At 41.1% G+C, this 14850-nt stretch overlaps 1 long non-coding RNA gene across 1 annotated transcript; it reads right to left on the bottom strand.

Annotated features, from left to right (window-relative positions):
* Positions 1-5534: 5534 nt before the first annotated feature.
* Positions 5535-14160, bottom strand: LOC108498904. Its single transcript, XR_001875343.1, has 3 exons — positions 14061-14160; positions 5839-5963; positions 5535-5736 (listed from the first exon to the last, which is right to left on the bottom strand). It is a non-coding gene; the product is annotated as an uncharacterized LOC108498904 (long non-coding RNA).
* Positions 14161-14850: the final 690 nt, after the last annotated feature.

Below are 14850 nucleotides of genomic sequence, written 5' to 3'. Positions count from 1 at the left end.
AGTGCAGCTGCAACACACATTCCAGATGTGAAATGTAACACTGTGTTTAGGCTGACCTCATTTTCTGTTTTTAAACCCAGAATTGTTTAGAACTGGTAAGTGAGTAAATTAATATTGTCCTCTGAGTTAATCCAGTGCAGAGGTGCTGTCACATTTTCCAAATAATCAGATATGTTTTGGGGACAGGCAGGGAAATAGCTTCCTGCCAGATGAAAGGTTACCCTGAGAAAAATCATCCAATCATCCACTTGAATCTGGAAAGTAGGAAACTCCTATCCCCTGGGACACGATACTCACAAGATCTTAATTTGCGTTGCAGTTTGAAACTCGACTCAGCAACAAGTTACCATGACACTCCTCATGTGGATCATGCTGCGATCTTCGGTGGAGGGAGTCCGCCAACAGCGCCCCTGCTCCCGGGGAAGGCAGCCAGGTGTGCGCTGCCTCCTACTGCACTTCCCCTGTAGAGTGTGTGCTTCCTGCTTGTCCTTTTCTTTATTCTCCCATAGTTCAGACCATTTTTATATTAGGCCACTGAGAGACATCAGAGTCTGTGTGAACAGTTTAGTGAAAACAAAAAAATGATACAACAAAAGAACCTATAGAAAAGCTAAGCTTTGCCATTTTCCTTAGGCACTTAATGAGACCTAACATTTACAAGAGCATCGAACAAGCTTTCCTATTACTCGTTCAGTTTCTTTTCCAACAAGTCATGATCACAAGTGGGTATCTGTTTTCTCAGTAGTTTTTAAAGGCAATTGGGTAAGCTGTTCTATACTTAATGTTTATTTCAAAGTGAATCGATTAATTAATCTAATTAAACTAATAGATGTATTTTTTTTCATTCCTTTGTTACTCTTTCCTTAGTATACCTGGTCAGAAGTATCACAAGCATGTGATGTATGTCTGCAGTCTACTATGATATTTTTACCTAGCAGAAATAGTTTTCTTTAAAACTCCAGCTTGTTTAATTCTCCTAAAATGTCTTTTTACATCTGTTGTAGGTGTCTGATTGAGACATGCTGAATAGGCCAGATTTTTAGAGGCAGAAGTGTATGATCCTAAGGAAAAAAAAGGAAGGCCCCTCTGAGAAGCCTTTGTTTTGGAAGCAAAATTCACTATGTTTTCCATAGGAGACAGCTTGGGCTTATGTTGACAGAGCACAGAACCTGCCACAGTTCATTAGGTTAGGGAGAACTGTACAAGAAACTCCAAAGTTAACGGAAATGTACTTTATTTCCTCCTAACTTGTGCTATCAGATGTAAAATTCCTTATAACAGGAAAGAATTTCTTTTTACATAGGTCACTGTACTAGGGCTCAGTTCTGTAAAACTTTCAGTGCTGCCTCAGCATCATTGAGGGCTCAGAGGAACAGAGATTTCTGTGTTTGGGCATAGGCTTTCACTAATGGATTCTGTAGCAGAGAGCCTGAGATGGTATAGTGTCCAGGAGAGCAAAACCAGCCATTTTGAGCACTAACTAGCTAATGTCCTTGAAGAAGAAAGAGAATTTTTACAAGAACTAGTCCAGGTCCCTACATTACTTAACCCAGCTTGTGATTTCTCCGTTAATAGAAATGTCAAACAAGTTTGAGATGTTCCCTTAGGCGGTTTTTAACATCAGCTTTCTGGCAGCAGCCCAGACTAGATTGTAAGGTATCGTGTAATGCTAGGTGATGGACCAAATTTTATCCCGAGGTAGACAAGGATGTTGTGGAAAGGAATGGTAATGTTTATCCTTGAATAAACATGCTTCTTAATTTGCTCCTTAATGTGTCAAAAAGGACATATTTGGGACAATATAGGACACAGCATAGAAACAGTAGCACAATCATAGAAAGTTTAAAATAACCTAGCAGGAGAAAGTGTCATTGTATCATTGTTCTGTTTGAGATATGGTACTTGTATTCACTTTTCCACTATAAATACTTTTATCATGGTAACTTTAGATATAGAATTCAATTAATGTGCTTCATGTAACGTTTTTGCATCTATAGATATAGCTTAAGGGCATGGGTATTCAAAACATTCGAATTAAAGAGTTTACTTGGCAATGACATCAGAGAATTAGGATGGTTCCAGTGTCCTCTGTCCTCTGTATCTCTGTCTAGTCTATGTCTGTGCCGCAAGCTGTCTGAGCACCTGATTTTCTCAGCTGAAAAAATAAAACAAAATTAACATCAAAGAACCTTCACATCACTGTACAGAGAGCTTAGCCCAGTAGCCTGCCTGTCACAGTGACTGTGGCACTACAGCAGTAATGCTTACAGAAAGCACAGGAGAGGATGTGAACAGTGATCTATTCTGCCCTGCTTTCCTGAGTCGGAGGTTGAATAAAGACCACTTTTTAAAAAAAAAAAAAGATTATTTTTTGCCAGTGGACTCGACTTCCCTAAATTTCTCCAACTTTTTGACTTTACTACTTATGGTCTACACAGAAGCCTGTGACAATATAATTATGCACTATGTGAAGAAATACCTGCTCTCTCCTCCTAATTTGACACCTAATAATTTCAGTGGGTGCCCTGTAGGTTTTGTGTGGTGTGAACACAGTGAATAGTCATTACCTCGTCACCTCTTCTGCACTATTCATTGTTTGTAGCCTTCCTCGTTTGTCTTTTTCCTATCTGGAGGCTCCTTATCCATTTGCTTTTCTCTTGTATAGAAACTGTTTCCTGCTTTGGACCATCTTCATCTGCTGTCATCTCTGCTGTTCAACTTTTACTGCCCCTGAGGTGAAAGGACCAGACTGCATACAAAGGCTTATCCAGTGCAGGCAGGTTTTTGTCAAAATAAACCATGAGAATAGACTATAACCTTGTTTTGATTTGTTTCTGAACAGGTCTGATAAAATCAAGTCACACAGTAAGAGAAGTGGTAGTGATGTCCTTTATGTATAGAATCATAGAATCATAGAATCAGCTGAGATCATCAAGTCCAACCCTTGATCCACTACCACCATGGTTACTAGACCATGGCACTGAGCGCCACATCCAGTCTCATCTTAAAAACCTCCAGGGACGGAGAATCCACCACTTCCCTGGGCAGCCCATTCCAAAGCCTGATTACCCTCTCTGTAAAGAATTTCTTCCTAATATCTGACCTAAACCTCTCCTGGCACAGCTCAAGACCATGCCCTCTTGTCCTACTGCTGGTTGCCTGGGGGAAGACACCAACCCCCACTTGGCTACAACCTCCTTTCAGGTAATTGTAGAGAGTGATGAGGTCTCCCCTGAGCTTCTTCTTCTCCAGGCTAAACAACCCCAGCTCCCTCAGCTTCTCTTCATAGGACTTGTGCTCCAGTTCCTTCACCAGCCTCATTGCTCTTCTCTGGACCTGCTCCAGCACCTCAATATCCTTCCTAAACTGAGGGGCCCAGAACTGGACACAGCACTCGAGGTGTGGCCTCACCAGCACTGAGTACCGGGGAAGAATCACTTCCCTGGACCTGTTGGCCACACTGTTCCTGATACAGACCAGGATGCCATTGGCCTTCTTGGCCACCTGGGCACACTGCTGGCTCATGTTCAGCTTCCTGTCAATCCAAACTCCCAGGTCTCTCTCTGCCTGGCTGCTCTCCAGCCACTCTGTCCCCAGCCTGTAGCGCTACATGGGGTTGTTGTGGCCAAAGTGCAGGACCCAGCACCTGGCCTTGTTGAACCTCATCTCGTTGGAATCAGCCCAACTCTCCAGCCTGTCCAGGTCCCTCTGCAGAGCCCTCCTGCCTTCCAGCTGATCGACACTCCTCCCCCAGCTTGGTGTCATCTGCAAATTTGCTGATGGTACGCTCGATCTCCTCATCTAAATCATCGATAAAGATATTAAACAGAACTGGACCCAACACTGATCCCTGGGGGACACCACTAGTGACCGGCTCCCAAATGGGTGCAGCACCATTCGCCATCACTCTCTGGGCCCGGCCCTCCAGCCAGTTGCTAACCCAGCAGAGAGTGCCCCTGTCCAAGGCATGGGCTGCCAGCTTTTCCAAAAGTATGCTGTGGGACACAGTGTCAAAGGCTTTGCTACAGTCCAGATAGACACATCCATAGCCTTCCCCTCATCCACCAGGTGCATCACCTGTCATAAAAGGAGATCATGTTGGTCAGACAGGATCTGTCCTTCCTAAACCTGTGCTGGCTGGGTTTGATCCCTTGTCTATCCTGTAGGTGCTGTGTGATTGCACGGAGGATGATCTGCTCCATAACCTTGCCAGGCACTGAGGTCAGGCTGACGGGCCTGTAGTTCCCTGGGTCCTCCTTCTGGCTCTTTTTGTGGATGGGTGTGACATTCGCCAACTTCCAATCATCTGGGACCTCCCCAGTGAGCCAGGACTGTTGGTGAATGATGGAGAGTGGCTTGGTGAGCTCTTCTGCCAGCTCCCTCATCACCCTTGGGTGGATCCCATCTGGTCCCATAGACTTGTGAGGATCCAAGTGGCCCAGCAGGCTGCTGTTTCCTCCTGGGTTACTGGGGGGCCATTCAGGTTCTTATCTCTTTCTACAAGCTCCAGAAGCCAGCTGTCCTCAGGACAACCTGTCTTACTGTTGAAAACTGAGACAAAGAAGGTATTAAATACCTCAGCCTTTTCCTCATCTTTGATAACTATATTCCCACCCATGTCCAATAAAGAATGGAGGTTCTCCTTGCCTCTTCTTTTGCTGTTGATGTATCTGTAGAAGGACTTTTTGTTGTTCTTCACAGAAGTGGTGAGATTAAGTTCAAGTTGTGCCTTCATCTCTCTAATTTTCTTTCTACATGATTAAACTATATTCCTAAACTCTTCCTGAGCAGCCAGCCCTTTTTTCCATGATTGGTAGGTTCTCTTTTTCACCCTAATTTCCTTCAAAATCTCCTTGTTCAGCCAGACCGGTCGTCTTCCCTGCTGGCTTGCCTTTTGGCATCAGTTGTCATGAAAGGAAAGAAATCTGAGTTCAGATCCTTTTTTCCCACCTTTGAGAAGGGAACTGAACTAGTGCCTGAGCTACAGGCTTATCAGGACAAAATCTCTCTTGTTTTAGCTGCTCTAGTTTTCCTCAGAGCTGTTTCAAAGCCACTGGAGTAGGGACTGAATCCCAACCGTTTTTCTTCCAAGGCATGTGCACTTGGTTAGGGAAATGGTTCCTTGCTCATGCTCTTGTCTGCACATCTTTGCTATGAATGCCCTTAATAGCTATCGGTTTACTTCCTTGAGTAAGTTGGGCTGATGTCCTCCAGGGCACAAGAGTTCAGAATCCTGATGACTCAGGGCTGTTTTATCAAACAAACAACTGCAGTTGCTGAGAGTGCAGTTGATAATTACTGAGCTGGTATTACACTTACCTAAGCAGTGCTAGAAGTGGCTGTTCAGGAACAGCATAGATTTATGGTAAAACAGTCATGGTCCTGGCCTTGCTTTGACTATTCAGAAAAATTTATTTGGAAGCTGAGAAGCACGCATGGCCAGAGCTCAGCCCATCTGCCCACTCACTCCTACTAGCAAAGGTGCTCTCACTGATCAAAGAAAGTACAGGTATTTCTTAAACAACACTTGGGCAGCAGTGAGCCTGTCAGCTTCAAACTTTCTCTTCAGCTTTAAAATAAAAGATACAATTTCTTCTGAGTGTATAGTCCAGCAACTTCTGGCCCAAGAAAGATACGGCTTCTGTGGTATATCTGGTCTCAGTGCCGAGCACTCCCCATCCTTCTCCCTGATGGCTCCCTCCCTCCAGGATTTTGGAAACACAGCCACAGAGGTCCCTTGAAAGAAAGAAGGATAAACACCTTTTAACCTATTGCTAAGACATAAAAAAATAGAAAAAAAGGCATGTTGCCTATTTGGACTGTACAAGCCTCACGTACATGTGCACTTAGAGATAGCATTGTTGGCTTCCATTAGTCTTAATTAGACGCAGATTGATGGGTAGCTCTCACTCTGCTCTGCACTGGTGCAGCCTCACCTTGAATATTGTGTGCAGCTTTGATCACTGCAAAATAAGAAAGATATTAGGCTATTATAGAGTGTCCAAAGGAGGGCAATGAAGATGGTGAAGGACCTTGAGGGGAAGCCATTTGAGGAGCAGCTGAGTTCAAGAAGCATTTGGATGATACTCTCAGGCACATGTTGTGACTCTTGGGAATGGTCCTGTGCAGGGCTAAGGGTTGGACTCAATGATCCTTGTGGGTCCCTTCCAATTCAGCATAGTCTGTGATTTTGTGATTCTATGGTCAATACCTCTTCCCTATGGCTCTTCTTGGCCTGGAAGTATTCAGCAGCAACACTCAGTTCTGCTTTTTGGCCTCTTTTAGATCTGGAGGTTTTCACAAAATGCACACGCAGTTCACCTGATTAACAAGGAGCTGTTTCTGTACTGGCATGCCTGGATGATCTCTGATCACTCTAGCCAGCATGGGAGGTGTTAGGTCTTTCAGGTTCAGTTTTATGTGTCCTCACAACAGTCTTTATAAACATCAAACACCAATAAGTGTTCACAGCATGAAAAATGGGACAAAACCCCCCACTTGTTTGCAGTTTTCTTTTTGCTTCAGGAAAAGATTTTCTTTTGTGTCTAGAAGCACAATCTTGTCTGCAAGCCCAGCCACCAACGCATTGTCACAGGTTGTTTGGGGACACAGGACTTGCCCTGTACGTGACTCAGGGTTCATCTGCAGTGCAAGAGGAGGTAGCTGAGGTTTGCGCATCACCCTGACACATACCCTCTGGACATAGTGATTCATATCTCTGCATCTGCTCTATCATCCCTAACTTGGCAGATGAATCTACACAATGTTGCAACATGCATGATACTCTTTTCGTCTCCTTAGAAAGTCCTGGACAAAATAGAAGGTTCTAAATGGTTTATAGGTGAGCAGTGTGAGCTGGTCTGACATCCTTACTCCGTGGAGACACCTGAAAGCCAGTATGCTGAGCTTATGACAATTGTTTCTTGTATCCTCTTCTATTATTAATAAAAGCCCAGGCTCTGCTGATTTGGACATTTAAAACATATTCCTTCCCACCCAGTCTGTTTCAAAAATTATTGAGGAACTGAAATGAGCACTTCAGGTGTAAGATTGATAGCCTAGACATAGCCATGGCAAAATCAGGTTGCCTGCTACTGTGTGCTGTTGTTTCAGCCTCCAAAAGTATTTCCTCTCGTTGCAGGTACATGATAAGATTGGTACTGGTGAACTTTGGAGCTTGATGTAGTCTCATAGGACTACAGCTGGTACAGGTTCCTGCTGAGGCAAAATGGGAAGAGCCATATTTGCAGGACAGGTCAGGTTGAATCTCTGTTTGAATATGGGCTGTTTTCTCCCTATTGATTATATTTTTAGCAAAGGAAGCCATGGTCCTGATTTAGTTGGCCTGGTGAAGTGACCATGGTCCTCCTGTTGCAGTGAGCCCTGTGCTGAAGCAAGCACTGACGTATGCACAGAAAGCACTCAGAGCTGTGTGATATTTAAACAGAAAGAAAAGGAAATAAAGTAGTAACCATTTTAAGATGACAGATTGATTTGCCTACCTAACATGTCGGCATTGAGTGCTGTATAACTGATAAAGTAAGTGATACAGTATTGCCCAATGTAGAATAAAATTGTTCTTGTGAAAAATAATAGCTTATCACCCAGTTGATACAGTGACATGGAAACAGGCCATGGCATGCAGATGAACCCCAGAGCTGGAGCAAGGGGGAGGAGGGAGAAGGAGAAGAAGGGGAAGGAGCAAAGCAGAAAGGAAGTGACAGGACAAGTGGAGGGAAAGAAAAATCTTTTCATCTTTCAACAGTAATGATCCTTTTATTCAGGTTGTTCATATGACGAAACCATCCCTACAAGGATCCTGCCTGAGATATCGTTACTTTCTGTCTAAACTCATGATAAACACTTGTATGAGACTTTTTTCCCCCAGAGAAACAGAGTAGAGAGCAGAATGTTTTTTACTGATCCAGAAAGTTAAACTACAGAGAACATTAAAAAGTGTAGTAGAAAAAAGTTTAAAATCTACACTGAAGGTATCTTACTCTATTTTTTTTTTTTGGGGGGGGGCAGATGTAATAGCTCTTTTCCAGTATATTTTTGTGAATTTGGTTTTTGTCATTCTGAAAATAAAATACATCAGTTTGGACAAAATCAGGGGATTGCAATGCATGGACAAAAGCTTTCCAGATGGAAAAGAACTGATAACCTATCCCTTTTGGTAGCTATATTTCTTGGTCCATGTTATTTTGTTTTCACCAAGGGTGTTTTCCCATAGCTATAATCCTAATATATATGTGTGTGTGCATGTGTATGTGTGGTAAGCGGTAGAAGAAAGAATTATCAGCTACTGTGAACACATTACGGAAGAAAGCAGGTGGTAGTTGTTTACCTGACAGTAGTGCATCCAAAACTGGAAATGCTACACCGGAGAGATTGTTACTGTGAAACTTTCAGTTTGTGCACTAGGAGCAAACGATATATAAGGTTGAGAAAGACCTCACAATATCAGTTTACTGTCTAGTTTTAAATAAAACTTCGCTGTGGGGAAGGAAAAAATGTTCTCAATCACAAGATTGGGGTAGCTGTGCTCTGGAAGTCTGAAAGTCTCTTTCTCCACCCCTTCACCGTGGGACTTGTATTTAGCCTTGCAGGTGATTAATTTCTGAAGTGACTGAAAATCCTGATGTAAATAAGTCAATGAAAACGGAAACACAAGAAGACTATTTATATGAAAGGAGAATGCAGTAAGCCTGGGAAGGAATAGCATCTGTATGACATATAGGCTGATAATAACATTACCTCTGGGATAGTTACACGCACGGGTACTCCTTTACTCCAGTAATTTAACTACTGCCTTGTAGCAATGTAATTACCCTGCTTTCTCTTTGAAGGCTAGTTGTGGTTTCAATTAATTTACATTCTAAAGAAATCTATTTTTTTTTTTAATAATAAAAAAAGGCTTCTCCAGGTCTTAGCAGGTCATCTTAGCAGGAGGTCTTTGCTAGGCCAGTGCTGGCCTGAGAACTGTGGATGAATATGATTCTTCTAAAAAGAGCCAAACAGGCAATTTAAATTCTCTGTCCGATTCACAGAAGTTGAGCAGCTTTCTACAGGCAGCTGTGCAGACAGTCACACAATCATAGTTTGTGGGAGGACAAAACATTCCAAACTGCTAGCCTATATTCAGCCTTCTTTCACGGATGTTTGTTGTGGTTCTGTGTTTGACTGGACACTTGGAAAGTGGTGGTGGGGAACAGCATCCTGCCATCAGCTGGTAGCAAACTGTGATGATTGCTGTAGGTTGGAGACGAGTTCTACCTTCCATTAGCAGGTTGCTGAACACCTAAACATGACTTACTGGTTTTTCCTTTCAAAAATGCCAACAGTTCCAGTAATGAGAACATGAATGACCCAACTCAGTGTGGGTTTGGATGGTGTGCAGCCAAGAAGGCCTGGGTAAGAAATGTGTTTTCTGAATGGATTGGGAAAATACTTTGGATGGGTACCTGTTCAGAGAAACTCTGCATTTTGGAAGCAGAAAGGTCTTTGCAAAAAAAGCAAATGTAAAGTATGTGGAATGTGAATGTCCAAAGTGAAAAATGACTGTATACAAAGGCTGCAAATCTTTTTAACTAACTTGAGCTGTGCAGAAATTGGTGTCTAGTCTAATCTAACACTTCATCATAACACTGTGGATCTCTGTCACCTATCTGGACATGCCCTGTGCTCCCTCCCTGTTGTATAGGAACCATAGGAGATAAAGGCTGAAGAGAAACTTTTACATAGCTCAAGTTAGGTGATATGAATTAGGACTACATCCCAGGAATCAAATTAATGCTGTTATGGATAGCTTGGATTCTGATATTTCCCAAGATTGCTATTGCTTTTTCAAGAGATTACTTGGATGCATGCAGAAAGAGTCCATCGTTTCCCAGATTTCATCAAAATAATTTACACACAGGCTGCGCACAATGCCGAACTCTCTAGAGATCAGAGAAGGGCTAAAAAGCTCAATTTTTTTAATGTAACATTTCCAGGTGAAAAAATAAGGCATGTCCACTGAGACTTGATAACCTCAATGACCCAACAGTTTGAGCTATTCTTATTGCAATCTCTCTGTTCCCTTAACAAAGATTTTTCACACTTGTGAAGGTGTCACAAGCATGATGTGGAATGAACTTGAAGTATATGATTTTGAATAGTGTCTTTCATTGCCTGGAAACCTTTAAAACAGGTCCTCTGTGTCTGCTCATGGCAGTTGTAGTGAAATGAAGACAATTTTACCTAAGTAAAATAAGAAAGTAAAGTCTAAGCAAGAATTCTGTTCCTGAGTCTGAATTCCATTTAGTGCTAACTCCTTGCAGGATCTATTTTCGCTCTGTCAATAACAGTTGTGCTGTTTGCAGTGTATGGCTGAACAAATCTATTTTCAAATGTCTCCTTGACTCCTTCAAAGTCTGTTGCACTTCACTGGTAGTACAGTAAGCTGCTCAGTTGGGAGAAGTATGGAAGGTGGGAACAAACTTGACTTCATTAATTTTGAGGAAAAAAAAAAGAAAAAAGAGGCGTGTGTTCTTTTTATTTATTCATGAATAAGTCAAATTAGGGAATCTAGTTTTGTAACTTTTGGCTCCAGGAACAGTGATAGGAACAATAATAAATATTAGCTCTTATTAGTGGAGAACTCTCTTTTGATTACTTACAACTCCTTATTTGCATACAGTGTTTGTTTAAATTGTACCCACGCCAGAAGTGCCTTTTAAAGCAAGCACATGAGGCCTTTCTCAAGGTCTCAGGGCGTTGCAATATTTAGAATTATATACCACAAATACATGCATTAATTCTTACTTGACATAGTTACAATAAATCAAATTTTTACTCTGAAAATAAACAGATTTTAAGTTGATAATTAAATAACTCATTGAAATTGACAACAACAGTATGCCACGTTTAGAAAAATGGAAAATACTTTTTGCTCAAAAACATTAAAATTTAAGAGACAGGGTTAGTTCCAAGGAATAGCTGCTAAATATGTTGGTTAATGCCAGGCAAGGATGTAGCTAACTTTATTAACCCTGTAAATGCAAATACATATTTGTTCATCTGGATTAATTTCTGTGGACAGTGTAGGTGTGTCATTGATAGTCAATGTGCCCAGGGTTAGTCCCTGACACTGAAGTCAACTGGTATGAAATAGGCTATGTCCATACCATTAAACTTTCTTATCTGCCAAAATGGATCAGCTCACACAGTTTGCTTCTTGGTAGTGCTATGCTAATGCCTTAATTATGGCCTAGGATTATGTGGAGGACTATTTCTTGGCCCCAGCCACAGGTTTAGTTTGTGAGTGTTGACCCAGCCACGTCCTCTCAACTGCATGCTGAGAAAGAGACTGTACATTGCGTGTTCTGCTGTGCCTCTCAGGAAAAAACAAGGACTGTGACTTGTCCTTGCCCTGATTCACTTCAAACATACAGAGTTACTTTTCAGACTCCCTTTTGACACTTGATACCATAATGGTTAAAACTCCCAACCAGCTGCTTGACCCCTACCGTCAGCAATAGAGATCTCGGGGAAAATAGGAATAACAGGAGTGAATAAACTCACGAGTCATGATAAAGCCATTTGGTGTCCCCTCAGCTACTTGTCGCGGTCTTTTGTTCCCTCATCATCCTCTGCCTGTCTGGCATTTTCTCTCCTTTCTTAAGTAAGTTGTTGCAGAGGGGCCAGCAGGTTGGCCAAGGGGCTCAGCTGTGCTCTGTGGTGAGTCTGTTTGAGATGGCTGAAACTGGCCATGCTTGGAAAAGGCCAGGCCCAGGTTTCTCCTCACAGAGGCCACCCCTCTGCCAAAATGTTGCCACGGACACCCAACATGGTGTCCTGGAAGGGCAACATCAGAAAAGCCTCATCTGGAGCATACTGTCCAAACTCTGAATATGTGCTTAACAGTCCACAAAATGAAACTCAGAACATAAACAACAAAAAAGGATTCATTAGTAGGATTAAATTTGTCTTTTCTCTTGGAAATGACTTTTCCTGTCTGCTTTTCCTGTCATGTTAACAATATGCAAATGGTGATTCTCAGTAGGGTACAACTTGGTCAAACATAGACGTTTTTTGGCCAGAAGAAGAGTTTTCCTGTGTCATATTTTTAACCTCTGCTCTAGATAATAAAGGCAACAAGCTTCCTCAGCATTTCTTCCCAAATAAAACACCAGACAATTTTTGCCATGCATGAAGTGACTGTAAAGAAAGGAACCATGAAGCATGTACTCAGTTAATTTATTTTTTTTTTTACTTATAAGTTTTGCCATACTTATGTATAGCAAAATTTGAACTAGGAGGAAATAGTGCCCAATACAAGGTTTTGAGCAAATTTTACGTAACCATTGACCTCAAAACTACCAACAGCTATTTACAAATACCTTTATAGGACAAGAGAGGTCCTTGGATCATTTGAGATGGCTTCCCATGTGCCACAGACTGTTAAGGATACTCTCTACTGAAGTGATAATAGTTCCTCCCAATAAGTTTTGTTTTCTACTAAAAGGCATGTTTGAGAAAGCAGACTTAATTTGGAAGCCTAAATGATGAAGAGTAAAACTTTTCATTTTGTAGTTTGTTTCAGTGGTTAATCACTTGCTTTTTAAACATAGTTCTATGGTTGATCTATTTCTCTGCCACACTTGTCCCTCCCTTCATCCCTCATTTTTTCCCTCTCCTTTCCCTTTCTCTTTCCCTTCCTTTTCTATCTCTCACCACTGATTCTTGATAGGTTTTTCACTGCTGGAATTAAAACCTGTGTTACACTCAGTAGTTTCTTCTTTTGAAATGCTTACCTAATCACTCTTTGATCATCATTTTGATAAGCTAAAAGAGACCAAGCTTGTTATTTGTGTCACTCCAGGTCTCAAATAACTTCATTGCTTTATCTTTTCTAGTTTGTCAACATTCTTTTTAAAAATGGGCCTAAACCACACAGAGTATTTCAGTTTTCACTCACCATACCTATAGCACTTAATCAGTTAATGTATTAAGCTGGATTTTGTCGTTACAGTTTTGGTCTATCATAGTCTCAGTCATTTCTTGTATCTGGTCCCCTATTCTGTAAGTCTAGCCTTCCTTCATCTTTCTAAAAAGGAAATAATTTCTAAATATCCTTTGGCTCTACAAATTTCTTTGAATGGGCTCAGAGGGTTTTATCTGTTGTGTTCTTCATTACTGTTTACTGCTTTTTCAGTCTTTTTTTTCTTGAATTGCGATTTCCTCCTTCATCATTTTCAAAAACAAAGGCATGATTAGTGAAACTTTCTTACTGATGATCCTCTATTGGCAGGGATGTTTTCCAGAATTTGCTTTCTACCTGATTGCATTTATGTTATATAGTACCAATTTTTAGATCAGTGTAATGTTGTATTAATTTAACAGATCTATAAAAGACAAAGATAATTGTGGGGCTATGACACAATCAAAATTGTAACATAATTTTAGAAGCAATTCAGGTATTTGACAGGAACTATTTCCCTAAAACCATGTTGACAAGAGTTTATTACAATCCTGTCCTTTAAATCTTTTTAAAGTTGAACAAATGAAAAATGATATTTACTGATTTCAGAAGGAAGGTAAGAGAGAGAAGTTCACAGAAGGAGGTAAGTGGATGCTCATGGTACAGGAATGAGGGTAAATTGCAATATTTGTTTAACAAGCTGTATTCTGGTTCTTTTTTCTAGCTGCAAGAAGGTTTTAAAGAAGGTGAAAGCATAGTGATGAGAAGTTTTTATTTCAAGTCTCTGAAATAAAAAAACAGAGTCAAGGCTGTATCTAAAATTGTTCATACAAGTAAAGAAAGGGTTAAAGAGAAAAAATGAGATTAACAAACCCCCAGATTCTCATTACTATCCCCCAAAGGCTGTGTTTGATAAATAAGACAAATGTGAAATTGGGAATTAATGAACAAAATTTTATGTGCTGCATGCTGAGTCTAATAATGAAAGCATGGGAGGCTGGGCCTATCTGCATTTGTGGGGCTGTAAATATCAATGACAGGAGAGCAGATGGACTGAAAGGAGTAAGCTTTACTGTGGTGGCTGCCACATTCCTACCTTTAGGGTTGTGGAACCCACGGTGACAACCCTGTGCCTTCAGAATCCCAGAGATGTCACCTGGTCAGGCAGCAAAAACCTGGCTGAATCACATCCACTGTGTCTTTCCTGAATATCCCCTTTTTTCAATTTCCTTGTTTTCTTTCTTCACTTTTCTTATCTGGTTGTTTATGGCTTTAATGGAAGCCTGTTTCAGCTGACTAAACTTGAATCCTTTCCAATGTTATTCTAAGTCTGTGGCTAAAAAGGCAACCAAAAGAAGAACCTTAAACAACCTGATACATCTATGACTGATAAGGCTGTGCATGCATCTGTCATTCTTCAGCAGAGAATTGCACCAGAAACAGAGGCTGCATTTGTTATCTCTTACTTTTTTGTGACTCTCTCTAGTTTGTGTTCAGGAAAGCCAGATCAGACTCCAAGAGAAAACAAAGCAAGGTGCCACCCACGTCATCTCTTAAGTTTTTCTCCCCTTGCCACTTCCTCTTGTCTTTCGCCTTCTCAATTCTCTCCTTCATCTTCTGACAATGGCTCTTGTATCATCATCTCTTGTGTTGCCAAACAGAGAAAGAGTTGGTCCTTTGTATAATTTTTCTGAAGTTAAAAAAGAGGCTCAAAAGGTTAATTTTCAAATTAAAGACTTTGTTGATGCTTTTAAATGCTCAGATGGGTAGTTGGGTTTTTATTTTCTTCTCTCTCTCTCTTTTTTTTTTTTTTTAATCCTTGGTTTAAAAGTTTTAATCCTGCCATAGGAAAAAGTCCTCATGAAAACTCTGCACTTCAAACTTAA

This window comes from Lepidothrix coronata, unplaced genomic scaffold (genome assembly GCF_001604755.1).
Source record: "Lepidothrix coronata isolate B3197 unplaced genomic scaffold, Lepidothrix_coronata-1.0 Scaffold66, whole genome shotgun sequence".
Lineage (NCBI taxonomy): Eukaryota > Metazoa > Chordata > Aves > Passeriformes > Pipridae > Lepidothrix > Lepidothrix coronata.
Note: the sequence above shows the minus strand (reverse complement) of the source record. Positions and strands in the feature narration are given on the sequence as shown.